The sequence below is a fragment of the Ursus americanus genome, chromosome 34, assembly GCF_024610735.1.
Source record: "Ursus americanus isolate L20-20 chromosome 34, mUrsAme1.1.p, whole genome shotgun sequence".
Classification (NCBI taxonomy): Eukaryota; Metazoa; Chordata; class Mammalia; order Carnivora; family Ursidae; genus Ursus; species Ursus americanus.
This window is the reverse complement of record NC_142160.1, coordinates 25,111,091-25,133,519: the sequence shown is the minus strand read 5'-3', so window position 1 is coordinate 25,133,519 and position 22,429 is coordinate 25,111,091. Positions and strand designations below refer to the sequence as shown.

Here is a 22,429-nt window from a genome sequence, read left to right as displayed (position 1 = left end):
GCTAGTCCAGCGACTAGTGAATAATGGCTGTCTTTCTTGAAGTCTCGTCGCTAACAGGAATTTTCTGCACCGGATTCTGTTGCATCATCTTCTTACTGCCTCGTTCTCCATGCAGCCCTTTGACAGAGCCATTTTGGATCGCCCTTGGCCCCAGAGACCTCAGCATTCCCTTTCTTCTTCAGCCTTGTCTTCTCCCTGCTTCGCTTCCTCCACCTTCTCGCACAGATTCCTTCTTACGTTCTCGTGTCATAATCCCTACCTGGAAGGCTGTTTCCAGATCTGTCATCCAGGCTTTATGTTTACCTTCAAAAAGCTTCTTAACAGTTCACCTCAGGCATATTTGTAAGCACCTGCTCTCCGCCTGCCCTGAGGTTTCACAGTTGACTGGAGACCGTCCCCAACCTCAGAGATCTTAGAGTTGGCAAATGAGACACCAATGAAGAGAATACTGTAAGTGTTGTCATAGATAAAATTTATTGCGTACTGGCTGCATGCCAGGAGCTGTTTGAGTAGTTTCACAATAATCCAGTGAAGTACGTCTGACTCCTGTCATTTCGTAGATGAGAAATTAAAGCATAACATGAGTAAAATGGTTGACCTAAGTAACACAGTCAGTGGCCGGGTCAGAGCGACCGTCCACACCATCTGGCACCAGGCTGTGCTCGTAGCAGTTGGGCCGTGCTCCGTGTTCTAGAACCAAGATGGGCGCACTTTCTAAGAAGTTATCTTAGAGGTTGTGACACTTAGGCCAAGTTTTAAAAGCCCTAAGAGATTAGGGGAAGAGGGAAGAGAATGGACAAAACTAAAGAGGATTGAAAACGTGCAGGAAGCTAAGCACTCCGAAGAATGTGAGGGATAGAAGGGGCAAATAGGACAGAGAACGTTGGGGCTTTCCCTGGCTTCTGTACAGGCAGGGAGCCCCTCTGAGCCTTTACAAGGGGGCTGTCAAAACCTCTGCCTTCAGAAGTGTCCAGCTGGCTGCCCTGTGGAGTGTGGAGAAAGCTGGTCGGGGAGGAGGACAGGAGGAGGTACTGCAGAAGCCCAAGCAGGACCTGAGGGAGAGACCGGCGTGAGGCTTTGGAGGTGCCGTCGGCAAGACGCCGTGAAACAGACCGAGCTCAGCAGGGCCGTGGTGTTGTGGTCCTTGGCTAATCACACGAGCGACACTTCACTGGTGGTTGTGTTTTTTTAGTCTCTTGCACAATATTGAAAGGTTTTTGAAGACAGGAGCTTCATTTAACACCAGTGTTCATTTAACACCAGGCATGTTGTCATTATTTTTGACAAAAAGACTGTCCAACATCCATGTCCTGTTTCCTCATTTAGCCAAGCTCCACTTGAAACCCTGGGCGTCCTCTGAGAGGTCACTTCATAGTGCCCCCATGTGACACGGAGGACGTCAGCTGCTGTGGTGGGAGCTTCATGGGTGGTTTTTAGTTAGAAGAGCACTAAACTGTCCTAGGAAGGATTTCAGGAGACGGAGTCTGCGGTGCGCCTGTGCTACCTGCAGTCTCTGCCCTCTGCCTCTGTCCTACAAGAACGATTGTCTCTTTGGCAAAGAGGGAAGTAGGGAGGCGGTTGGAAAAAATTCATCAGGAAATACCTTTAAAAAACAGCCTTTCTTGTCTTGTTTTGATGCCTGAGAGACCAGGAAATGCAAAAGTCTGTGATGTTAAGCTGCTTGGTCATTCCCAGGCCATCGACCAGCTGTGAGACCCGTGGAGCCTGCAGAGCTCTTCACAGGTGTCCAGTTAGTGCCTCGGCACAGACGTGACCTGGGCCACGAGAGCACATCAACTCAAGGGTGAATACACACGTAACCAGCCTGATGCTGGGGTTCAGTTCAGCAGTTGCTGAGATGCCAGCACGCAAAGCTGTAGGTCTGGGAGGAGAGACACATGGATTTGAGTCATGGGCTCTGTCATTTTGTAGCCTTTTGACCTGGCACGGGTTAATTTCTCTGAGCCTGGTGCCCCTTCTGGAGAACAGTCTCAGGATTTGGGGAAATCTGATGAGCTAACTGCACATAAACAGCATCCGCCGTAGAGTTGACACGCGGTGCGTTGTAGTTCTAGTCCCTTATACCCGTGGTTATCAGTCAAAGCGAGAGTTTCGGAAGAGCGTTTCCATACAGTTAGGGAGTTACTACCCTGTATTAAAATCTGAGGGAGATTTCCTTATTTCTTTACATGACCACAACAACTTGTTTGAAAAGAACTACAAATATAATCATGCAGAGAAATTGTATTATTTTGTAGCTGATTATCTGTTAAGAGAATTCCCATGTCGGGGGCCTAAGTGGCACAGTTGGGTAAGTGTCTGCCTTCAGCTCACCTCATGATCCCGGGGTCCAGGGATCGAGCCCCAAGTCGGGCTCCCTGCTAAGTGGGAAGCCTGCTTCTCCCTCTGCCTCTGCTGCTCCCCCTGCTTGTGCATGCTCCCCTGCCCCCTTAAATAAAATCTTAAAAAAAAAAAAAAAATTCCCATGTAAAGGGATGCTGAGGGGGGTGGGGTCCACACCAGACTTAAGATGGAGAGCCAGGCTGGGGGTCTACGTACCCTCTCTCTCTGCAATGTGGAACCCATGTTGGGGGTTGAGTCACAGTGGCATGTGTGATGTCAACTGCCTCCCTTGCTGTCCACCAAAACCTTCAGTAAAGGCTAGGGTTCTCATGAATGGCATAGAACGTAGCCTTCCCCGTGGCAAGGGCTCTCCCAGTGATAGTCCCCCAACGTAAAACTCCCCTGTCTTTGGTAGCCCTAGTGGATTGCATCATGGATTTACTTCCCTGAACGAGTAACTCCCAACTGTTCACTATCAAGTACACATTTAGGGGCGCCTGGCTGGCTCAGTCAGAAGAGCATGCGACACTTGATCTCAGGGTCGTGAGTTCGAGCCCCATGTTGAGTGTAGAGATTACTAAAAGAATAAACTTCACGTATTTACTGTTCTCCATAGAGTCCAGGTCTTCAAGCAGTCCTCAAGCTTCAAAATGTAAATAAATCTGAGGATCTTGTTAATAGTGCAGACCTGATCCCAAAGGTCTAGGGGGACCTGGGGTTCTGCACGTTGAGCCAAGTTCCAGGTAAAGGCCATTGTGGTGCTTTGCAGACCACCTTCGAGCAGCAAGGTTTTACACTATCTCCAGAAGTACCTGGTGGTATTAAGTGGTAATTTGCACCTGTATTTTTTTTTTTTTTTAACCAACTACCCACCATGGTGTTCAGGGATTCTGATCAGCATGAGATGTGGCTAGTGGATTGCCACCCTTGAGGTGACAGGACCTCCCGGACTGCTTACCTCCCAGTTTTAACTCTAAGCACTGTCTGATTCCTTTCAGTATTGTGAAATACTAAATGTCTTGAGGATGTCCAGCTGCATTTCCACTTAGTAGCTTCCTTGGTGGCTGGATCCCCAGCTCAGTCCCCACTCCGTTACCCAGCACAACCAGGCGACCTGGAGAGCCCCTAGTCCTTTTGACCCTAATACTCTGGAACCAGAGTCTTCTCAGACCAAGTTTGACATCTCAGGAAGGGGAAATCTTGCACGGCCCTTCTGTTCTCTGAGCAGCCACATAAGGTGGCACAGGGCCTTGCCTTTCCTCAGGAGATGTGTTTTGTGGTAAAATGCACATAACCAAATTTACCATTTAAACCACTTTCAAGGGTGCAGTTCAGTGGCCCTAAGTACCTTCACGTTGCTGCACAGTCGTCACCATCCATCTCTAGAACTTTCTCACCTTCCCAAACTGAAACTCTGTACCGATTAAACACTAGCTGTTCGTTCCTCCCCGCTGCCAGTGCCTGGTAACCACCATTCTGCTTCCTGTCTCTGGACTTGTCCACTCTAGGCACCTCAGCCCTGCAGTCATACAGCATTTGTCCTTTTGTGTCTGGTCAGGGCATACATTTTTAATCTTACCAGCAGGAGACCTGGCCTAAACAGTTACTGTTGCTCTTTAACCCGCACTGATGGAGTCCTCAGTTATTCGGCTGTGAGACTTTCCGTTGGTGATGTGTCTGCTGATGGTTATTTATGAACAATTGAGGGCAGTTTAAGAAAAGCATCAAACAGGATAAAAAGCATCAAAAGACTGTGCACTCGACTGACCCAGACGAAATACTTCATGAGGACTCTGGGGAGCAACATCAGGCAAAACGAAGTGAAATATATAGCACGACCCTCACTCATGTCAGGGAACAAAGCCTAGCGACGTCATTCGGTGCTACAGCAGATCCTCTCTTCCTCATTTTCTTTTCAGTGCAGCCCCAATCCACTTCCGGCTGGACCATGTGGGCAGACGTAGGAAGCAGTCTGTCTCCGAGTAACTGCCTCGATTTCTCTTCTGCATCTTGTCCATATCTATAGAAGGAAAAACTTGACAACTCAGCTACTTAATGTTCACCTTTTAGAATAAAATGCCCATCCTCCCCATTCCACCCATTACCCTCATGCAGGAAGGTAATCCCCTGACCCTTTGTGTCATGCAGCTGTTTATGTGACCTTGAGGAGGTCCATATGTCACAATGCACACTCACCAACACTTAGCATTGGCATTGCCAGATGCCAGGGTAGCCCGGGAGGTACCAGATGAATGAGACCCAGCCCTGCTCCCAGACACGCAGGTTCGTGAACAAGATGGCCACATAAACAATTATAAAGCAAATGGTAAGTGCTGCGACTGACCCACTCCTAGGGCAATGAGAGAAGGGAGAGGAAAATTCGGCCAGCTTTGGGCGTGGCTAGGAGAGGAAGGGTGAAGTGGGAGGCGGAGAGAGACAGGAGAGGCTGACACTGAGAGATGAGGTGGTAGCTGGGTTCATGTCTACAGATCAGGGTTGGGAAACTGACCTCCTTCCAGCAGGTCACAGGAAGCTGGACCCAGCTGGTCATGACAGCCTCACCAGTCCCCCTTCCCTTGGGGACTTCACTTAGCAGCCTTGCCCTCTTTCTAGATTTCTGTGCCTTCTTTCCCCACCATGTTCCCTCTGACCCATAGCCCTGACTTGGCTCTACTCTCACTACGCCCGTCCCCACATCCAGCCCTGAGAGCGTATGGCTTCAGTAGAGATGGAGATCAAAAAATGGTAGAGAGCTTCCTTTCCCGGTTCCAGAACCAGCATATGCAGACAAGCTGTTTCCCTTGGGCCCAAACTGAATGGTGGAAATAAATGAATGCATCAAACTGGCTTCCATGCAAAGCTGCCAGGTGTCACATCCTCCCCCTGCCCAAGCAGGCCTGGCAGCCCAATGCCACCGAGCAGATATCGTTCGCTGGGGGCCGTCCACAGAGCTCAGAGGACAGTCAGCATTGGTCCATGGCAATTCCTTTGGACGGAATTGCACTGTTCGAATCCATCTCACCACCTCCTACCCCAGCTGCTACCCACCCAGGGTTTTTTCTTCCTTCTTCCCTTCCATACATGGCTACCTTACATTTCAGGTGCTAGGGGCACCCATAAGCACACCGTGGTGGTGTGGACGCCAGACAAAACTAAGGCTGGTGACCCAGCAAGAGCTTCTGGACTGGCCTCGGATCCTGCTCGGTACATGAATGAGCCAGTTCCCCGGAGAACAGGTGGGGAAGTAAGCCCCAGTGCGGCTGTGCAACCTGTCTCTGGTATCAGAGGAAGTGGAGTAGAAATGGCTGTAGGTGTGGAGGTGGGTGGGCACGGTTGGCATTGCCCACGGGAATCCCCAAGGACATCTGTTCCTCCTCTAGGTTGCTGAGCAGAACAGTGCCCCTCTTCTCTGGTTCCTGTCTGTGGGAATCTGGCTCCTTTTGGGATTCTGTCCTATAGGTCAAGTGCTGCCGCCCCCACCAGGCAAACCAGCATCAAGCAGAGACGCTCCCTGGAGCCTACATCAGGTACTGATGCCCGTTGTTAAAAACACTGGCATCCTCCGCTGTCCTCTCCTGAGGCCCCTGAGCTGCCCCCATGTCCCCCGCCGTGAGAGCCTGTGACACGGCAAACTGAACCGCCCATGTCACCGCAAGATGTTCCTTACCGCTCTCGTTCTCCGAGGCTCAGGGAGGATGGCGGCTGGCTCATTCGGAGAGGGCTCCAAGGAATGCCCCTGTGCGCCCGCAGATCTGTGCTGGCTTGTTTTAGGCTGACTTTCTGTGTGTTCAGGCTGGCTTACCCCCACGGCTCCAGCCACTCCGTCAGCAGGTGTTTATGGAGCCCTTGCTATCATGGTGCCTTGTGTTTTGGGGGACACAAAGATGTCCCCCTCAGAGGTGACCCTGCAGGAAGAGGGGAGGTGGGAGGAGGAGAAAGGGCGTAGGAGCAGCAGCTGATGAAGCCGCTAGCCCTTAGGAGAACAAGTCCCGGGAGCCAGGCCTCCTTACAGGCCCTCCGCAGGAGTTAGCGCTCGGAATCCTCCCGCAGCTCTGGGGAGCCGACACCATACTTCCCGGCCCGTTCTACGCGTGTGTACCCTAGTGCTGAGCTCAAGGCTAGCCAGAAAGGCCTTGATTCTCTTAGCCACCGTGCTCAGCTGGGGAAGGTAAGACCAGTACAACTAAACAAGATGGAGAACAAATGCCACAGAGGAGACCCAGAGCCACTGTCAAGGAGGCTCGGAGGAGCAGGGGAGGACTACACGAGGGAAGAGAGGTGGGCTGCTGCTGAGAGGAGAAGGGCCCTGGGGCCTCCGTCCAGGGAGAACGGATAAACAGGCACAGACATGGCAGAGTGAGGGCCGTGGGTGCCACGTGCGTGGGTGCCACGTGCGTGGGCGCTGTCAGAAGATCCACCCGCGGGAGTAGAGCTGCTGGACTGGGGAGTGGTGGGGACACGGGTGCTTATGGCTGCTGGCTGGGCCGGAAAGGCCCGATTGCCAGGTGAATGCGCTTGCATGCTGCGGGCCGCTGAGGGTTCTAAGCAAGAGTGAGTCTGGATCAGAATTCTCTTTTAGGAATGGCTGACCCACAGTGGCTTACAGAAAATAAGACGTTGGAACGCAGGCTTTCTAGGGCACGGAAACTGTTCTGTGTGATGTGTGATGGCGGATTCGTGTCCTGATACGTGCGCCAGAACTCACAGGATGTACAACACGAAGTCAACCCCAGTGTAGACTAAGGACTTGAGTTAATAGTAATATCGGTCCAGGGTGCCTGGGAGGTTCGGTCAGTTAAGCATCCGACTTGATTTCAGCTCGGGTCGTGATCTCGGGGTTGTGAGATGGAGCCCCGCATTGGCCTCCAAGCTCAGCAGGGAGTCTGCTTGAGAGTCTCTCTCCCTCTCCCTCTACCCTCCCCCTGCTCTCGCTCACTTACTCTCTCTAATAAATAAATCTTTTAAAAAATAATAATATTCTGGGTGGCTCAGTCATTAAGTATCTGCCTTCGGCTCAGGGTGTGATCCTGGCGTTATGGGATCGAGCCCCACATCAGGCTCCTCCATTGGAAGCCTGCTTCTTCCTCTCCCACGTCCCCTCGTGTTCCCTCTCTCGCTGGCTGTCTCTCTCTGTCAAATAAATAAATAAAAAATCTTAAAAAAAATAATAATAATATTGGTCCATCAGTTACCATAAATGCATCACACTAAATCGGGGTGTTAATAGGGGAAGCTGTGTTTATGATGGTGGGGAAATGTGAATACTTTTCAAATAATTTTCTGTAAACCTGAAGCTGTTCTTTAAAGAAACAAAGTCTGTTAATTATTCAGAAGGGTTTTTTTTTAAAGATTTATTTATGAAGGGAGAACCACAGGGAGAGGGACAAGCAGGCTCCGTGCTCAGTGCCAAGCCTGATGTGGGACTTGATCTCATGATCCTGAAATCATGACCTGAGCCAAAACCAAGAGTCAGATGCTTAACAGACTGAGCTGCCCAGGCACCCCTCAAAAGTCTTTTTTTAAGAGCTTTTTAAAAAATTTTAATTCCAGTATAGTTAACATACAGCGTTATATTAGTTTCAGGTGTACGATATAGTGATTCAATAGAAAAGATGTCTTTTATTAGCAAAATAATCAGATGGTCCCATTCCTAAGAAACTCAGGTTTTCAAAAATTGCATTTTGAAAGCAATTATTTCAAAGGAAGGATTGAGAGTTTCATTCATTTTTCCTACCAACATTTAAATAATAAAGGTCATTTTTTTTTTAATTTTATTTAAGTAATCCCTATACCCAACGTGGGGCTTGAACTCACAACCCTGAGATCAAGAGTCATACGCTGTTCCCACTGAGCCTACCAGTGGCCCCTGTAAAGGTCATCGTGAATAGTTGGCTGTGTACAGCCATGAAATCCCCACATCAGAAAGCACTCTGGCCTTTGCGTCTGTATCTGCTCAAGACTGAGAAGCTCTCTGAGCACATCAGGCATGCGCAGCAGGGTCGTGCATGCGGGCTTCCACGGTGCACACCCCGAGCCAATGTTCTCACCTTATGCCCCTGCCATGTGTTGGTAAACAAGGCCACTCCACCGGCACCTGCAGGCAGATTCCAGGCTGAGGAATCCGGGGAAGTCCTCCAGGAAAGCCCAGTAGGCATTTTGATGAGAAAATCATGCAAGAGCTAACAAAGTCCAGATGAATCCTTGGGTCCCTGTGGGCTCTCACCTGCTTCCCAAGGGCTCCTCTTCTCACTTAGACCAGCATCCCCAAAGTGTGGAACCCTGTAATCTCTTCAGTGGGCCACAGGCATCTGGAGGTTTCAGAGGAAAAAGCAATGACACAGTAGCAGTCACATGTCTTGAACTGGAGATGTAAGATCGTCGTGACTTCAAAAAACCTTGTTTTGTTCTCCACAACCATTCCATATTTAAATGTTGAGCATTTTCCATAAGGAGAGCATTAACCAGATTGTCTTAAGGACGTTCAGTTGACAGAGTTCATCCTGGCTTCCCAGTCAATTGGGTATCAAGTTTGCAATATATTTTTTAAGATTTTATTTATTTATTTGAGAGAGAGCATAAGCAGGGGGAGCAGCAGAGAGGCAGGGAGCCCAATGTGGGGCTCGATCCCAGGACCAGAGATCATGACCTGAGCTGAAGGCAGACACTTAACTGACTGAGCCACCCAGGCACCCCTCAAATTTGCAATCTTTATTATTGCTATTGAGTTATATTTTATTCCATTTCACTGTTTAAAAAAGGGCCCCAAAAGTGTTCACTGAAGCATAAAATAGTGATGGAAACAGTATTTTATATCCTACAGATCAGAAAAATCTTTCAAGTACCTAAGGTAACTGTGAGTCCAGAATGATGTAGAACATCAGGGTTTATTGGGTCAAGCAAATCTGCAGGTAGGATATTCCACAGAGTAGTTGAACATTAAATAGGAGATGCGTCTGGATCTTGGCGTCATGAGTTCGAGCCCCACGGTGGGTGTAGAGCTTTCTTAGAAACTGAATAGGGGGTGCCACAGTGAATATCTGCTTGCCCGGGTCTTCCCCAGCAAAGTTACAAAACCTGGTCAGAGGGTACCACCAAAGCTTTTGAGTTCTTCAACAGTAAAACGTGGTGACGATAAGACACTTTTCCAGGAGAAGTACAAAAAATTGCTTTCCAGGACAAGATGACTCATTGCTGAACACAGAGTAAAGACAAAAATGTATTCAAAAGCTTTACCTACTGAAGCAGATAGGTACATGTTCCACTATAAACCTGTCTACATTGGGGCGCCTGGGTGGCGCAGTCGTTAAACATCTGCCTTCGGCTCAGGGCGTGATCCCGGTGTTCTGGGATCAAGCCCCACATCAGGCTCCTCCGCTGGGAGCCTGCTTCTTCCTCTCCCCCTCCCCCTGCTTGTGTTCCCTCTCTCGCTGGCTGTCTCTATCTCTGTCAAATAAATAAATAAAATCTTTAAAAAAAAAAAAAACCTGTCTACAGAGTTACTCACGTACGTTATGCTCCATGAGAAACGAAATGAGCTAGTGGCCAAATAGTTTCATCAAAGATCTTATTTTTTAGAGATTTTTAAAAATTTTTTTAATTAATTATTTTTTAAATTAATTTATTTGAGAGAGGGAGAGAATGTGTATGGGGGGAGGGGCAGAGGGAGAAGGAGAGAATCTCAAGCAGACAGTTGAGCACAGAGCCCGACGCAGGGCTCGATCTCACGACCCTGAAATCATGATCTGGGCCAAAACCAAAAGTCAGATGCTTAACCAACAGAGCCACCCAGACGCCCCTTTAGATTTTTAAAATTTCATTTTGTCAGTTTATTTATTTAGGTAATCTCCATACCCAACATGGGGCTCAAACTCACAACCCCGAGAGCAAGCGTCACATGCTCTTCCCACTGAGCCAGCCAGGCACCCAGCAAAGATCCTATTGTACAACGATTAATAATCTACAACATGACAAAAGCGTTTCCAGATGCAGACATGAGCTGGTCTACAGCTGTTGATGTATGTGCCGTATGTAAACGTGAGGAAGGAAGCCATAATGATGCTTTGTTCTGTGTCCCTGAACCTGCAGGGAAAAGCCATTGAAAGGGTGGGTTGTAGACAGAAATAGATGCCCAGGTGTCCTACTGCAGGAGCTGTGGAGGGAGCAGTGGAGGAGGGCTATTGCTCCAGAAATGAAGGACCTGTCTCCGCCCACCCACATACCATCTCACTCCCAGGGAACTACTTCTTGGTCATGATGCTGTTTGGACAGATACTGTGAACACGGCACACAATGAAGTTATGGTCACCGCATGTCCACCCTGCCCTCTAAAGAAATGGGGACAGAGGGCGACCACTGATGAACGTTAAGATGATGGATTGAAACCTCCAGGGGTGCCTGGGTGGCTGCCTTCAGCTCATGATCCCAGGGTTCTGGGATCGAGCCCCACGTCAGGCTCACTGATCAGTGGGAAGCCTGCTTCTCCCTCTCCTTCTGCCCCTGCTCATGTGTGCTCTCTCTCGTGTGCTCTCTCTCTCAAATAAATAAATAAAATCCAAAAAAGGAACGAAATTTCATGCCTCGACTTTAGATTAAAACTGCAATACAAGGATGTCTGTAAAAAACACAGGGGCGCCTGGGTGGCACAGTTGTTAAGCATCTGCCTTTGGCTCAGAGCGTGATCCCGGAGTCCTGGGATCGAGCCCCACGTCAGGCTCCTCCGCTGGGAGCCTGCTTCTTCCTCTCCCACTCCCCCTGCTTGTGTTCCCTCTCTTGCTGGCTGTCTCTCTCTCTCTCTGTCAAATAAATAAATAAAATCTTAAAAAAAAAAAAAAAGACATCACACAAAGATCAGATCTGGAGAGATGCTAACATCAGTAACATTTTGGAAATCGGAAGGTAGATGGATGAAATGTTACTAATGGGTTGGCAAACTGGAGAAAACGGAGAACAGATGGTCCTATTATGCCCCCAAATTCTCAAAAGACTCCACTGCAGGTGATACCAGCTCTTCTTGGAACTAAGGCAATGGGAAAGTGGGCCAAGAGGATGGCTATTGAGCACTGTATGCGAAGGTGGACCCCCAGATCCCCTCCCCCACTTCACGCTTCTGCCTGTAACCCAAAGAATTTCTCTGTGGAGAGGCTAACACGGGGTCTGCAGATGGTAGAGCCAGGACCTACAGAGGGTGTTAGTATCATACCGGAGAACAACCAGCAGTCACCCAAACAAAACAAGGAATTCTGCGAACGTGTGTATAGTAAGTGCCCGATACAGGGACCCCCAGCCCTACCCCTCTGCATTTATCCTGTCACTGGGAGATTCTTCACACCCTCCAGACCAGAATGGGGAATCTTACCAGCTCAGGAACGGCCTAAAGATGCTCACATTCCAGGATCCTCCCCCAAACGGTCCACCCAAAGCCTAAAGCCCCTTGAGTGTATGTAGAGTTTCCCGCCAGCTTTTTAGCACCCCTTTTGTATTCGTCAGCCGGCAACCACAGCTCACCAGACATCTGAGGACTGCCCCTATCATGGAAGTTAGGGGCCAACACAGGAAAGAGAGAGACAGAAGGATTGTGTTGGGAGAAGACAGATCGTGCTCTCTTTCTCTCTCTCAAATAAATACATAAATCTTAAAAAAACAAAGAAGACCAACCGTGGCGTCTTCAGCGGATGAGATGCTGCGTCATGAAGCAAGAAAGGACATGGAAAGAAATAGAACAAAAGCAGCTCTTACCAATCCGTGCACAGTCACAAACAGAAGGTTTGGAAGATAAAGCATTCTTCAACTCAACAAATAGATAAAAGACAGCCAGATAAAAAGCCAGAGAGAAAAGATGAACAGCGGGTATTTACTGCACCCCAAAGGGAAGTTCTGTGTTGACCCACACCTGAGATTTGGAGGTTGGCCACTGTGAACAGAAACTACAGAAAGTACAAAAATGAAGTGTCGCCCTCCCTTTCCTGGCCACCTGCTCTGGGCCACCCTGTAGTCCTCCCGCCTGATGCCCCAGCAGGGGTGGACTTCGTGTTGGCGACCAGTTCTCAGTCATGGCGTGGCTTCTGACCCCCCCACAAGAGACCCTTGAAACTCAGGGAAGCGGAGGTCCGATGATGAGGCCCCGGGCATCTGTTCTCCACTGGCGCCTGCATCTGACTGGGCCAGCAGTGGTTCCTCGCTCACAGTTGCTCTTCCATTTTAAAAAGATTGTTTTCCATCATGCAAGATAAAAAGTTCTGGACAACAGTGGAAATATACTTAACTAAACTACCAAACTCTCCACTTGGAAATGGTTATGATGGTAAGTTTTCTCTTATGTGTATTTTGCTGCAATTAAAATTTTGTAAAGAGGGAAGCAAATAGCAAGAGAAACCTGTAGGAAGACCTACATATGTGAGAAAACTGGCTGGAGAAGAAAGAAAAGAAAAAGAAAGAATGCTAAACACAAAATTCAGGAGGGGTGGTTATCTCTGGGTGTGGGGAGGGAAGGCAATGGCACTGGGGCGGTACGGAGGGCTTCAGGCTCTTCCCAGCATTCTATCTCCTAGGCTGGGTTTGGGCACATGAATTCCATGATCACTCACTCCTATTTAAATGCAGACATGCTCCAGGGGCACCTGGGTCGCACAGCCAGTTAAGCATCCGACTCTTGATTTCAGCTCAGGTCATAATCTCAGGGTCCTGGGATCAAGCCCCCCCCTCCCCGGCCCCCCGAGTGGGGCTCTGCACTCAACAGGGTGTCCGCTGGAGATTCTCTCTCTTCCTCACCCTCTGCCCACCCTCCTTTCTCTCTAAAATAAATAAATCTTTTAAAAATAAATGCTGACATGCTTCACTATTATATTTTCTATTCTGATCTACTCTCTATTAAAGAAAAAGAGCTCGTTTAGACTATGTAGGCACTGACTGTTATTATATATCTGCTGCTCTATCCAGTGCCTGCCTCTGATCATTGCTAAATCGGTGTTATTTTATAGATCGGCGTTCCCAAAAACAGCAGAATGCAAATCACTTGTGTGATTTTAAGTTTTCTAGTAGCCACATTTGGAAAGCAAAAGAAATAGGCAAAAATAATTTTAACCTATTTCGTTTAACCTAGTGTATCTGAAATAGCATAATTTCAGCATATAACCAACATACAAATCCTTAATGAGATATTTTGCTTATTTCATACCACAGCACATCTCCATGTGGACTAGTCACATACCAAGTGCTCCATGGCCACACATAGCTAGTGGCTACCATATTGGACAGAGCAGACCGAGAAAAACTCTCAAACAATAATTACTTTTTAAAATTATTTATTTATTTATTTGAGAGAGAGAGAGAGTTGCGCATGAGTTGGGGGGTGGGGAGAAGAGGGAGAAGCAGATACCCCGCTGAGCAGTGAGCTGGATGATGCCTGGGATCATGACCTGATCCAAAGGCAGCCGCTTAACCTACTGAGCCACCCAGGGGCCCTCAAACAGCAATTAAATGCAGCCTGTGCTACCATAATGCATATGATTTAGGTGAATGAACAACAGCCGTTCAATGACATCGTCAGGCTGAACGACATCAACAGCCATGTCCAAGTTCACACAAGCACAGGCCGTGAGAATAGTCTTGACAGCCCCCAGGCCACCATCAACTGGGAGACCCCCATTGACTGTAACCCACATCCTGCTTTTCCGAGATGTTAAAGTGTGAAGTTGATACAACACAGTAGTTACCATGCAAGGCGTGTGGTGTAAGGACTGGTTATTAGTACGAAGACCTACGGATGATGTAGGGAGTTGGGGCTGGGTGCATTTGAGAAAGTGAACCTGGAACTTGAATGCTCGATTCAGGAGAAGAGACTTGGCTGAAGGTGGGTTTTGCGACCTTTGTCAGGCTACTGGAGTATCGTGAAGGGTCAGAGAGGCTTGGGGAGCCCGGACAGCATGTCCCCACGAGGAGGCCTGCACAGACACTCTCAGGGAACTCCCAACACTTAACTGCTGCCACCCCCTGCTCTGCCCTGTGCACATTTCCCCTGTGAGGTGCCTGAGATGGAGAGCTGGTGTTTGCAAAACCAAATGTTCCTTCTGTAAGACCACTTCATGGCTCCCCTCATGGGTGTTTTCTTTGCTGTTTTGTTGTAGTAGTAAGTTTATACTTAACAACGAACTCCTTTATTGTCATCTTATTGGGTTCAAGAAGGAGAGAGAAAATTCTATGTGCCCAGTTTTATATCAAAAAAAATTCTTGGGGCACCTGGGTGGCTCAGTCAGTTGGGCATCCAACTCTCGGTTTCAGCTCAGGTCATGATCTCAGGGTCGTAAAATCAAGCCCCAGGTCAGGCTCTATGCTGGGTGTGGAGCCTGCTTCAGATTCTCCCTCTCCCTCTGCCCTGAACCCCCCCACCCCCCGTTTGTGCACACACTCCCTTTCTCTCCCTAAAACACACACACACACACACACACACACACACACACACACACACAAACGCTTGAGAGCTAAGAACTGTTGCAAATATTGTTTCAAGTACCCTCAAAGGGCCTATCCTGTGACAGCACGTGAGTAACTCTGTAGACACAAGAAGACATCAAGTTATCTTTCTTTCCCTTATGTGCCACTTTCTCCTCAAACCAGGAAGTCAGCCATGTCCTAAGGGAATTGTTTTGACTTTACAAAAGGAATATACGCTTACCTTATAAAACACTTCAAGCAAAATCCACACTATTGATAAAGAATGGAGAGCAAATCTCCCCTCCATCCCCTTCCTATTACCTCTCTTCTGTTGAAATCGGTGCATGTCCTTCTAGATGATTTGCCACAAATTGACAACTGTGTTCATATAACCGCTTTAAATACAAAAAATATTTGTCTGCTACTTTAAATACATATTTGGCTTTATTTTTATACATCTGGAATCATTGTACAATTACCACTAACATTTACAGAACATATTTTAGCTATGTTTCTCCAAACGGCAGCCAGAGCACTCTTACAAATGTAAGTCAGAGCCTGCAGTGGCTCCCCGGTGCCCTCTGAGGAAAGCCAAAGTCCATGTCTGCCTCAAGGCCCCAGGGGATCATGGTGTCAAGGCCCTCCTCCCTCGTTGCTGCTCTTCCTCCAGTCAGCCAAGCACATGGTCCTTACCCTGGCTGGCCTCTGCCTGGAAGACTTTCCCCCCAGTTCTTCTCAGGGCTCTCACCTCCTACAAGTCTCTCTCAGATGTCACCTTCCTGATGAGGTCCACCCAGACCACTCTATTTAAAGGTACATCCAGTCCCCCAGCACTCCCAGTCCCCCTTGATCCTGTTATATTTTACTTCCGTTAGAGCACTCTGATTTTCAAACTTACTAATTCATTTATTAGCTATAATGATTTTCTGTGTGCCCCCCCTTGCTGGCATGTAAACGCCTCAAGAAATGTTTGTTTTGCTTGTCAGTGTATCTATCCCCAGGGCCGAAGCTGTGCCTGCGTAAGAACAGGTGTTCAGTGAAGTATTTGTAAACGTTTCAAATTTTTTTCCTTATTATTTGTCCTTCGTTTGCCTTCGTATTCCGAAGGCCTAGTCCAGTACCCGACACATTATGAACACTAAGTGTTGTTGGATTAATGCTGTTTTACAGCCAAAAACTCAGTCAAGGAAGGAAGGAGATCGAGAAGAAAGAAGTAGGAAATAGTGGACGAAAGCTTCCAGTGAGCGCCCCCTGGTGGCAGAACGGCGCCGTTAGGCTCCCTGGGCAAAAAAGAACAGATTTGTGTGAACAAGATAAAGTAATACCTTTATTTTTTATTTTTTTAAGATTTTATTTGTTTATTTCTTAATTAGAAAGAGAGGGCGTGTGCATATGAGCAGGGGTGGGGGGGTGCAAAGATCCTGACCTGAGCCGAAATCAAGCGTTGGTTGCTCAACCAACTGAGCCACCCAGGTGCCCCAGAATTTTATTTTTAAGTAATCTCTGCACCCAACCTGGGGTTTGAACTCACAATCCCGAGATCAAGAGTCACATGCTCCACCCACTGAGCCAGCCAGGCGCCCCTAAAGTAATACCTTTAAACCCACACCTTTGCATGGCCCTTATAAAGGGATTGCGTATGAATTATTTCTGCTAGTATGTCCTTGAGGACTGGGATGGAAAGTACATCCTTGGAGACTTCTTGCTCCAAGTATTCGATAGTGACAAGTATTTAAATGCCTATTTAGACAATTAAAAAAAAAAAGCAAACACCTGTTTTTCAAGGAAATCCAAGTTCCTCCCCCCACTACTGAAGCAGATAGTAAAAACAAATAAAAAACCAACAGTAATAATCCTTACAATACACGTTATTAGGTGGGTATTGTTGTTCCTAATATAGTCCCTCTATTCATACTAAGTAGGGAAACAAGTCCTATCTCCATGAACTGATAGCTCCCCTGTAGGCTGCGGAGGACGAACCATACTACTGTAGTGAGACCCTGTGTCAGCCTTGTCTTGTAGTTTCTCTATTCTGACGCTTTCCCATCCGAGGCCTTGCTGGCCCCTGCAAGAACTGGCCCTCCCTGGGTTAACCAATTCCTTGAGCCAGTAAACCACCTGTCTGTGAGTGCGCCTTTCCGATGCAAACCAACCCATCCCAACCCCCAGCCACCTCCTCCATCAGGCTTTCACCCTCTGAGCCACTACCCACCTGCCCTATGACCCAGACCAGGTGTCAGACACCAGGGGAGAGCCCCCAGGGCCCAGAGCCTGCTGAAACTATCCAAACTCGTTTCTGAACCTGCTGGTCCTGTCCCACCAGTTCCTTCCGGCAGAAACCAGCAGGGGCGCTGGCTCACATTTCCCACCCCCACCTGCCTCCGGATGGACCCTGGTGCTTCCCGGTGCGGTCCCCCAGGCATGGCAAGCTCCCTCTTGGGAACTGTGAGTAACTCTTTTCAATGGCGGTCGTCTCCTTGTCTGTTGGCCTTAGCCTCAGATTTTCCAGTAATACACTCTACAGTTGACCCTTGAACACCATGAGTTTGAATTGTGTGGATCCCCTTATATGCAGATTTTTAAAAACGTTCTTACTTAAATTCAATTTAGTTAACATATAGTGTATTATTAGTTTCAGGGTAGAGTTTAGTGATTCATCAGTTGCATATAATATCCAGTGCTCATTACATCAAGTGCCCTCCTTAGTGCCCATCACCTCTCCCCTCCAGCAACCCTCAGTTTGTTTCCTATAGTTCAGCGTCTCCTATGGTTTGCCTTCCTCTCAATTTTCATCTTATTTTATTTTTCCTTTCCTTCCGCTGTGTTCATCTGTTTTGTTCCTTAAATTCCACCTGTGAGTGAAATCATACGGTATGTGTCTTTCTCTGACTTACTTCACGTAGCATAGTACCCTCCAGTTCCATCCATGTCGTTGCAAATGCGGATTTTTTAAAATAGAAATACAGTACAGTGCTGTGAATGTATTTTTCTCTTCCTTATGATTTTCTTCTCTCTAGCTTATTTTATTATAAGAATACAGTCTATAATAGATGGAACATATAAAATCTGTGTTAATCAACTGTTAGTTTTTGATAAGGCTTTCGGTCAACAGTAAGCTCTTAGTAGTTAAGTTTTTCAAGGAGTCACAGGTTACACACGGATTTTCCACCATGTGGTGAGTCGGCACCCCTAATCCTTGCGTTGTTCAAGGATCAACTGTATTTTAAAATAAGCCCTCATGGATGGCCCAAGGCTGAGAGGAGTCCTGACTGTTAGAATCTGTCCCCACAGCAGCAGAGCCACTGTGGTCTCCCTTCCACAACCAAAACAAAGCCATAGCTGCTACCCGGAAATAAATGGGGCTCCCCCACCTGGAGAAGAAGGGATAGATACCCCCAGGCAGGTCAGCTCCACGCAAAACCTGGAGCAAGGAGTCTCAATTTTCTCATGGTATCTTTCCCATCCCCAAATAGGAGGGCGGGGGATGGGGGGGGTCTCGCTGCCAGGGCTGGGGGAGAGCACATTGAATTATAGGGTTGAAGCAGAAATTAGAACATATTCTTACAAATAAAGTAAGGGAACAACCATAATGGCCAGAGGCATACTGGATGAGTTGGTGGACTTTTCATGAGAAATCGTTAGTGAAAGAACAAGATGCAGAATGTGTTCTCAGTTCTGTAAACAATTACCATGAATCTTATATGCATGAGTGTGCATATACAGCAATATAGGTATATGAGCACGGAGAAACATAAACTTAATTATACAGGATACCTGATGAAGGGGGTAATGAGAGAAGGTAGTGGAAAGGGGAAGGGGCAATAAAGAAAAGCAAATAAAAACACACTGAAAAATGCATGTGTGACGAGATCATATTTATGGACAATAGCATAATCCCTAAAAATCTAGGTTCTTGGGGGCACCTGGCTGGCTCAGTGGGTAGAGCATGCAACTCTTGATCTCAGAGTCACGAGTTTGAGACCCACGTTGGGGGGTAGAGTTTACTTAAAAAAATAATTAAAAAAAATTTTTTTTAATATTCTGAAGTTCTGAATTAGAACTGCATGGTTAAATCCCAGATTTACTACTTCTAACCCTGTTATGTTGGGCAAAGTGCTCTTCCTCCCTATACCGCAACTTCCTGATCTGTAAAATGGAGATTATAATTGTATTTATGTCAAAGAGCTGTTGAGAGGATTATATGGAATAATTCATTCAAGTTCTTAGGACCATGTCTGGCACACAGAGTAAGTGTTCGCCAAACACTTAGCTAGTATTCCTGGCCATTACTAATGGTCAGTACCTCAGTTTGTATGCCCTGGTGCTTCTGTTAGCTCTAGGACACAGCTCAGAGCACTGACCTACTCCATCATCACATATGCTGAGCCCAAATGCTGCTGTAAATTACAACCACCCAGGTTCCCTTCTACAGGCGCCATGCAGACCCCTGCCCATCTGTTCACACAGTTCTTCTTCAAGCAGGTCACAGTATAATTGACCCATTTGGGGAGTTCTGTCTTTTCATTTGTTTCCTTTTTAAAAACAGCTTTATTGGGGGTATAATTTATTTACAATAAAATGTATTCCTTTGAGTACACAAGTCAGTGGCTTTTAATACATTTACAGAGTTGTTCAGCCATCACGGATCTGATTTAAGAACTTTTCTTTGCATTTATTTAGAAAGATTTTATTTATTTATTTGAGAGGGAGATAACAAGAGAAAGAGAGAGAGAGAGAGAGAGTGCACGAGCCGCTTGAAGGGCAGAGGGAGAAGCAGACTCCCCACTGAGAGGGGAGCCTGCTCAGGGGCTCCATCCCAGGACCCAAGGATCCTGACCTGAGAGCAAGGCAGACTTAACCGGCTAAGCTGGTTATCAGATCCCCTATCAGGTTCATTTTAAAAACAATGAGATCCTTTGGAACCATCACTTTAGTCTTTCTTTTTATCGGGGATTGCGTTGCTCTTTTTGTTGGTAATCCATTTATGCCTGCAGCTTTCTACTTCGCCTTTGGTTTTATCCTGGGGTTCTCCTAGAGCTTTTCTAGGCCACAGATGACTAACAAAGGGTTTATGTCTGGCTCCAGGGATTTTTTTGTCCATCCGGAGCAGAATCGGAATGACATACAAGGAATGCACCCATCCTCCCAGGCTGGAGTTTCTGAAGCGCGAGCGCAGAGCCGGCGCACAGCGCCCAGGGCGGGCCAGCAGGGAGCGGGTGGGGCTCGCTCAGCGGGGCGCCACTGTCCCCAGGCCACAGCCCACCCCCGCCCCCGCCCCGAACCCCCAGCAGAAAGCCCGGGCCCACCAGGAGAACTTTTCTATGGTCCCCAAAAGAAACCTGGTGTCGGTTTGCATTCACTCCCAGCTCCCACCTGCAGCCCTAGGTAATCACGGATCGTTTCTTTGCTTTTGAATTAGAGCCCTGTCCCTTCAGCTGTCGGCTGAGCTGTCGGGGACACCAGGAGCTATCTCCCCTGGATCCCCTGCCCTAACTCTTCTGCCAGACATTATGAGCAGTCCCCCATGATGTGCATTTTCCACGGATAACTGCCTCTAGCCATTTCTTTATTTTTCCCAAAACTGACCTTCAAATGTTCTTTTAATTGCAAAATAAATGCTTATTGTAAAATGCATAGAGCACAAAGAATCCTAAGAAGGAATACAAATTATCCAAAATCAATCCTACACATGGATAGAGCTACTGTTAAGATTTTTAGGTGAATGGGAGCCTGGGTGGCTCAGTCCGTTAAGCATCTGACTCTTGATTTCCGCTGGGGGAGTTGGGTCAAGATTCTCTCTCCCTCTTCCTCTGCGCCCCCCCCTCCCCGCCCTGCGTGCTCTCTCTCTGCTTCTAAAATAAATCTTAAAAATTTTTTCTTAAAGATTTTTAGGTGAACCATATATGATTTTTTAATGAAACAGGGTCATATCACCAATATCCTTTTTAGAATCTTTTTGCTTAATAACTTTCCTGTTATTAAATATTTCTATGTAACAATGATTTTTCCGAATTTGTTAGGTTATGAGCTCAGCATTGGACGTTTAGGTTGTTTCCCATTTGTCTTCTATTCTATATAACACTCTATTGAATGTGTTGAAAATACATTTATACACACCTCTCTGTTGTCTGTTACATCACTTCTGTCATCCAACTGAGAATGCTTCCATTTTTTATTGTAATAATTCATGAAAGACAAATTTTCAAATGGGAACAGTAAAAGTTACACTCTAACCCAAACTCCTGGGGACTACCTCTGTTGGGATATATCCTTGGAGATTTTACAATGAATATATGAGCTCCTATAATATATACATATATATATCATATTGTGCATATGGTTCTACTATTCACGTGTTCGTTTAATGAGGAACAAAGTTTTATTAGTTTCAGGTGTCCCAATATAGCGATTCAGCAATCCTATACGTTACTCAGTGCTTATCATGATAAGTATACCCTTGATCCCATCACCTATTTCCCCCTTCCCCCACCCCACCTCCTGTCTGATAACCATCAGTTTGTTCTTTATAATTAAGAGTCTATTTCTTGGTTCGTCTCTCTCCCTTTTCCCCCCCCTTTGCTCGTTTGTTTTGTTTCTTACATTCCCCATGAGTGAAATCATATGGTCTTTGTCTTTTCCTTACTGACCCATTTCACTTTGCATCATAGTCTCTAGTTCCAGCCATGTTGTTGCAAATGACCAGATTTCATTCTTTGCTGTGTGTAAAGAATATTCCATTGTGTATACATACACCGCATCTTTATCCGTTCATCAGTTGATGAACGCTTGGGCTGCTTCCACGTCTTGGCTATTGTAAATACTGCTGCTGTAAACGTAAGGGTGCGTGTATCCCTTTGAATTCGTATTTTTGTATTTGGGGGTAAATACCTAGTAGTGTGATTGCTGGATCATAGGGTAGCTCTATTTTTAACGTTATGAAGAACCTCCATACTGTTTTCCAGAGTGGCCGCACCAGTTTGCATTCGCACAACAGTGCAAGAGGGTTCCTTTTTCTCCACATCCTTGTCAACACCTGTTGTTTCTTGTGTTGTTGATTTTAGCCATTCCGACAGGTGTGAGGTGATATTGTAGTTTTGATTTGTGTTTCCCTGGTGATCAGTGATGATGAGTATCTTTCCATGTGTCTGTTGGCCATCTGCATGTCTTCCTTGGAGAAATGTCCGTGAATGTCTTCTGCTCATTTTTAAATTGGATTATTTGTTTTTTGGGTGTTGAGTTGCATAATTCTTTGTATATTTTGGATACTAATATAAAACTAATATAAAGATATTTATGGTTTTAGTCCATATTTAGGTCTTTAATCCATTTTGAGTTTATTTTTGTGTATGGTGTAAGAAATTGGTCCAGTTTCATTCTTTTGTATATTGCTGTCCTGTTTTCCCAACACTATTTGTTGAAGAGACTGTCTTTTTCCCATTGGATATTCTTTCCTGCTTTGTTGAAGATTATTCCCACCAACATGTGGTGGTTCCAATTTCTCTAAATCCTTGCCAACACTTGTTATTATCTGTCTTTTTTTAAAAAAAGATTTTATTTATTTGACAGAGAGAGAGACAGTGAGAGAGGGAACACAAGCAGAGGGAGTGGAAGAGGGAGAAACAGGGAGCAGGGAGCCTGATGCAGGGCTCAATCCCAG

At 46.8% G+C, this 22,429-nt stretch overlaps 1 protein-coding gene across 1 annotated transcript in view; it reads left to right on the top strand.

The window, feature by feature from the left end:
• The window catches only part of C34H9orf153 (chromosome 34 C9orf153 homolog), a 32,598-nt gene that overhangs the window by 1,051 nt on the left and 9,118 nt on the right, over positions 1–22,429 (top strand). The window lies entirely within an intron of this gene.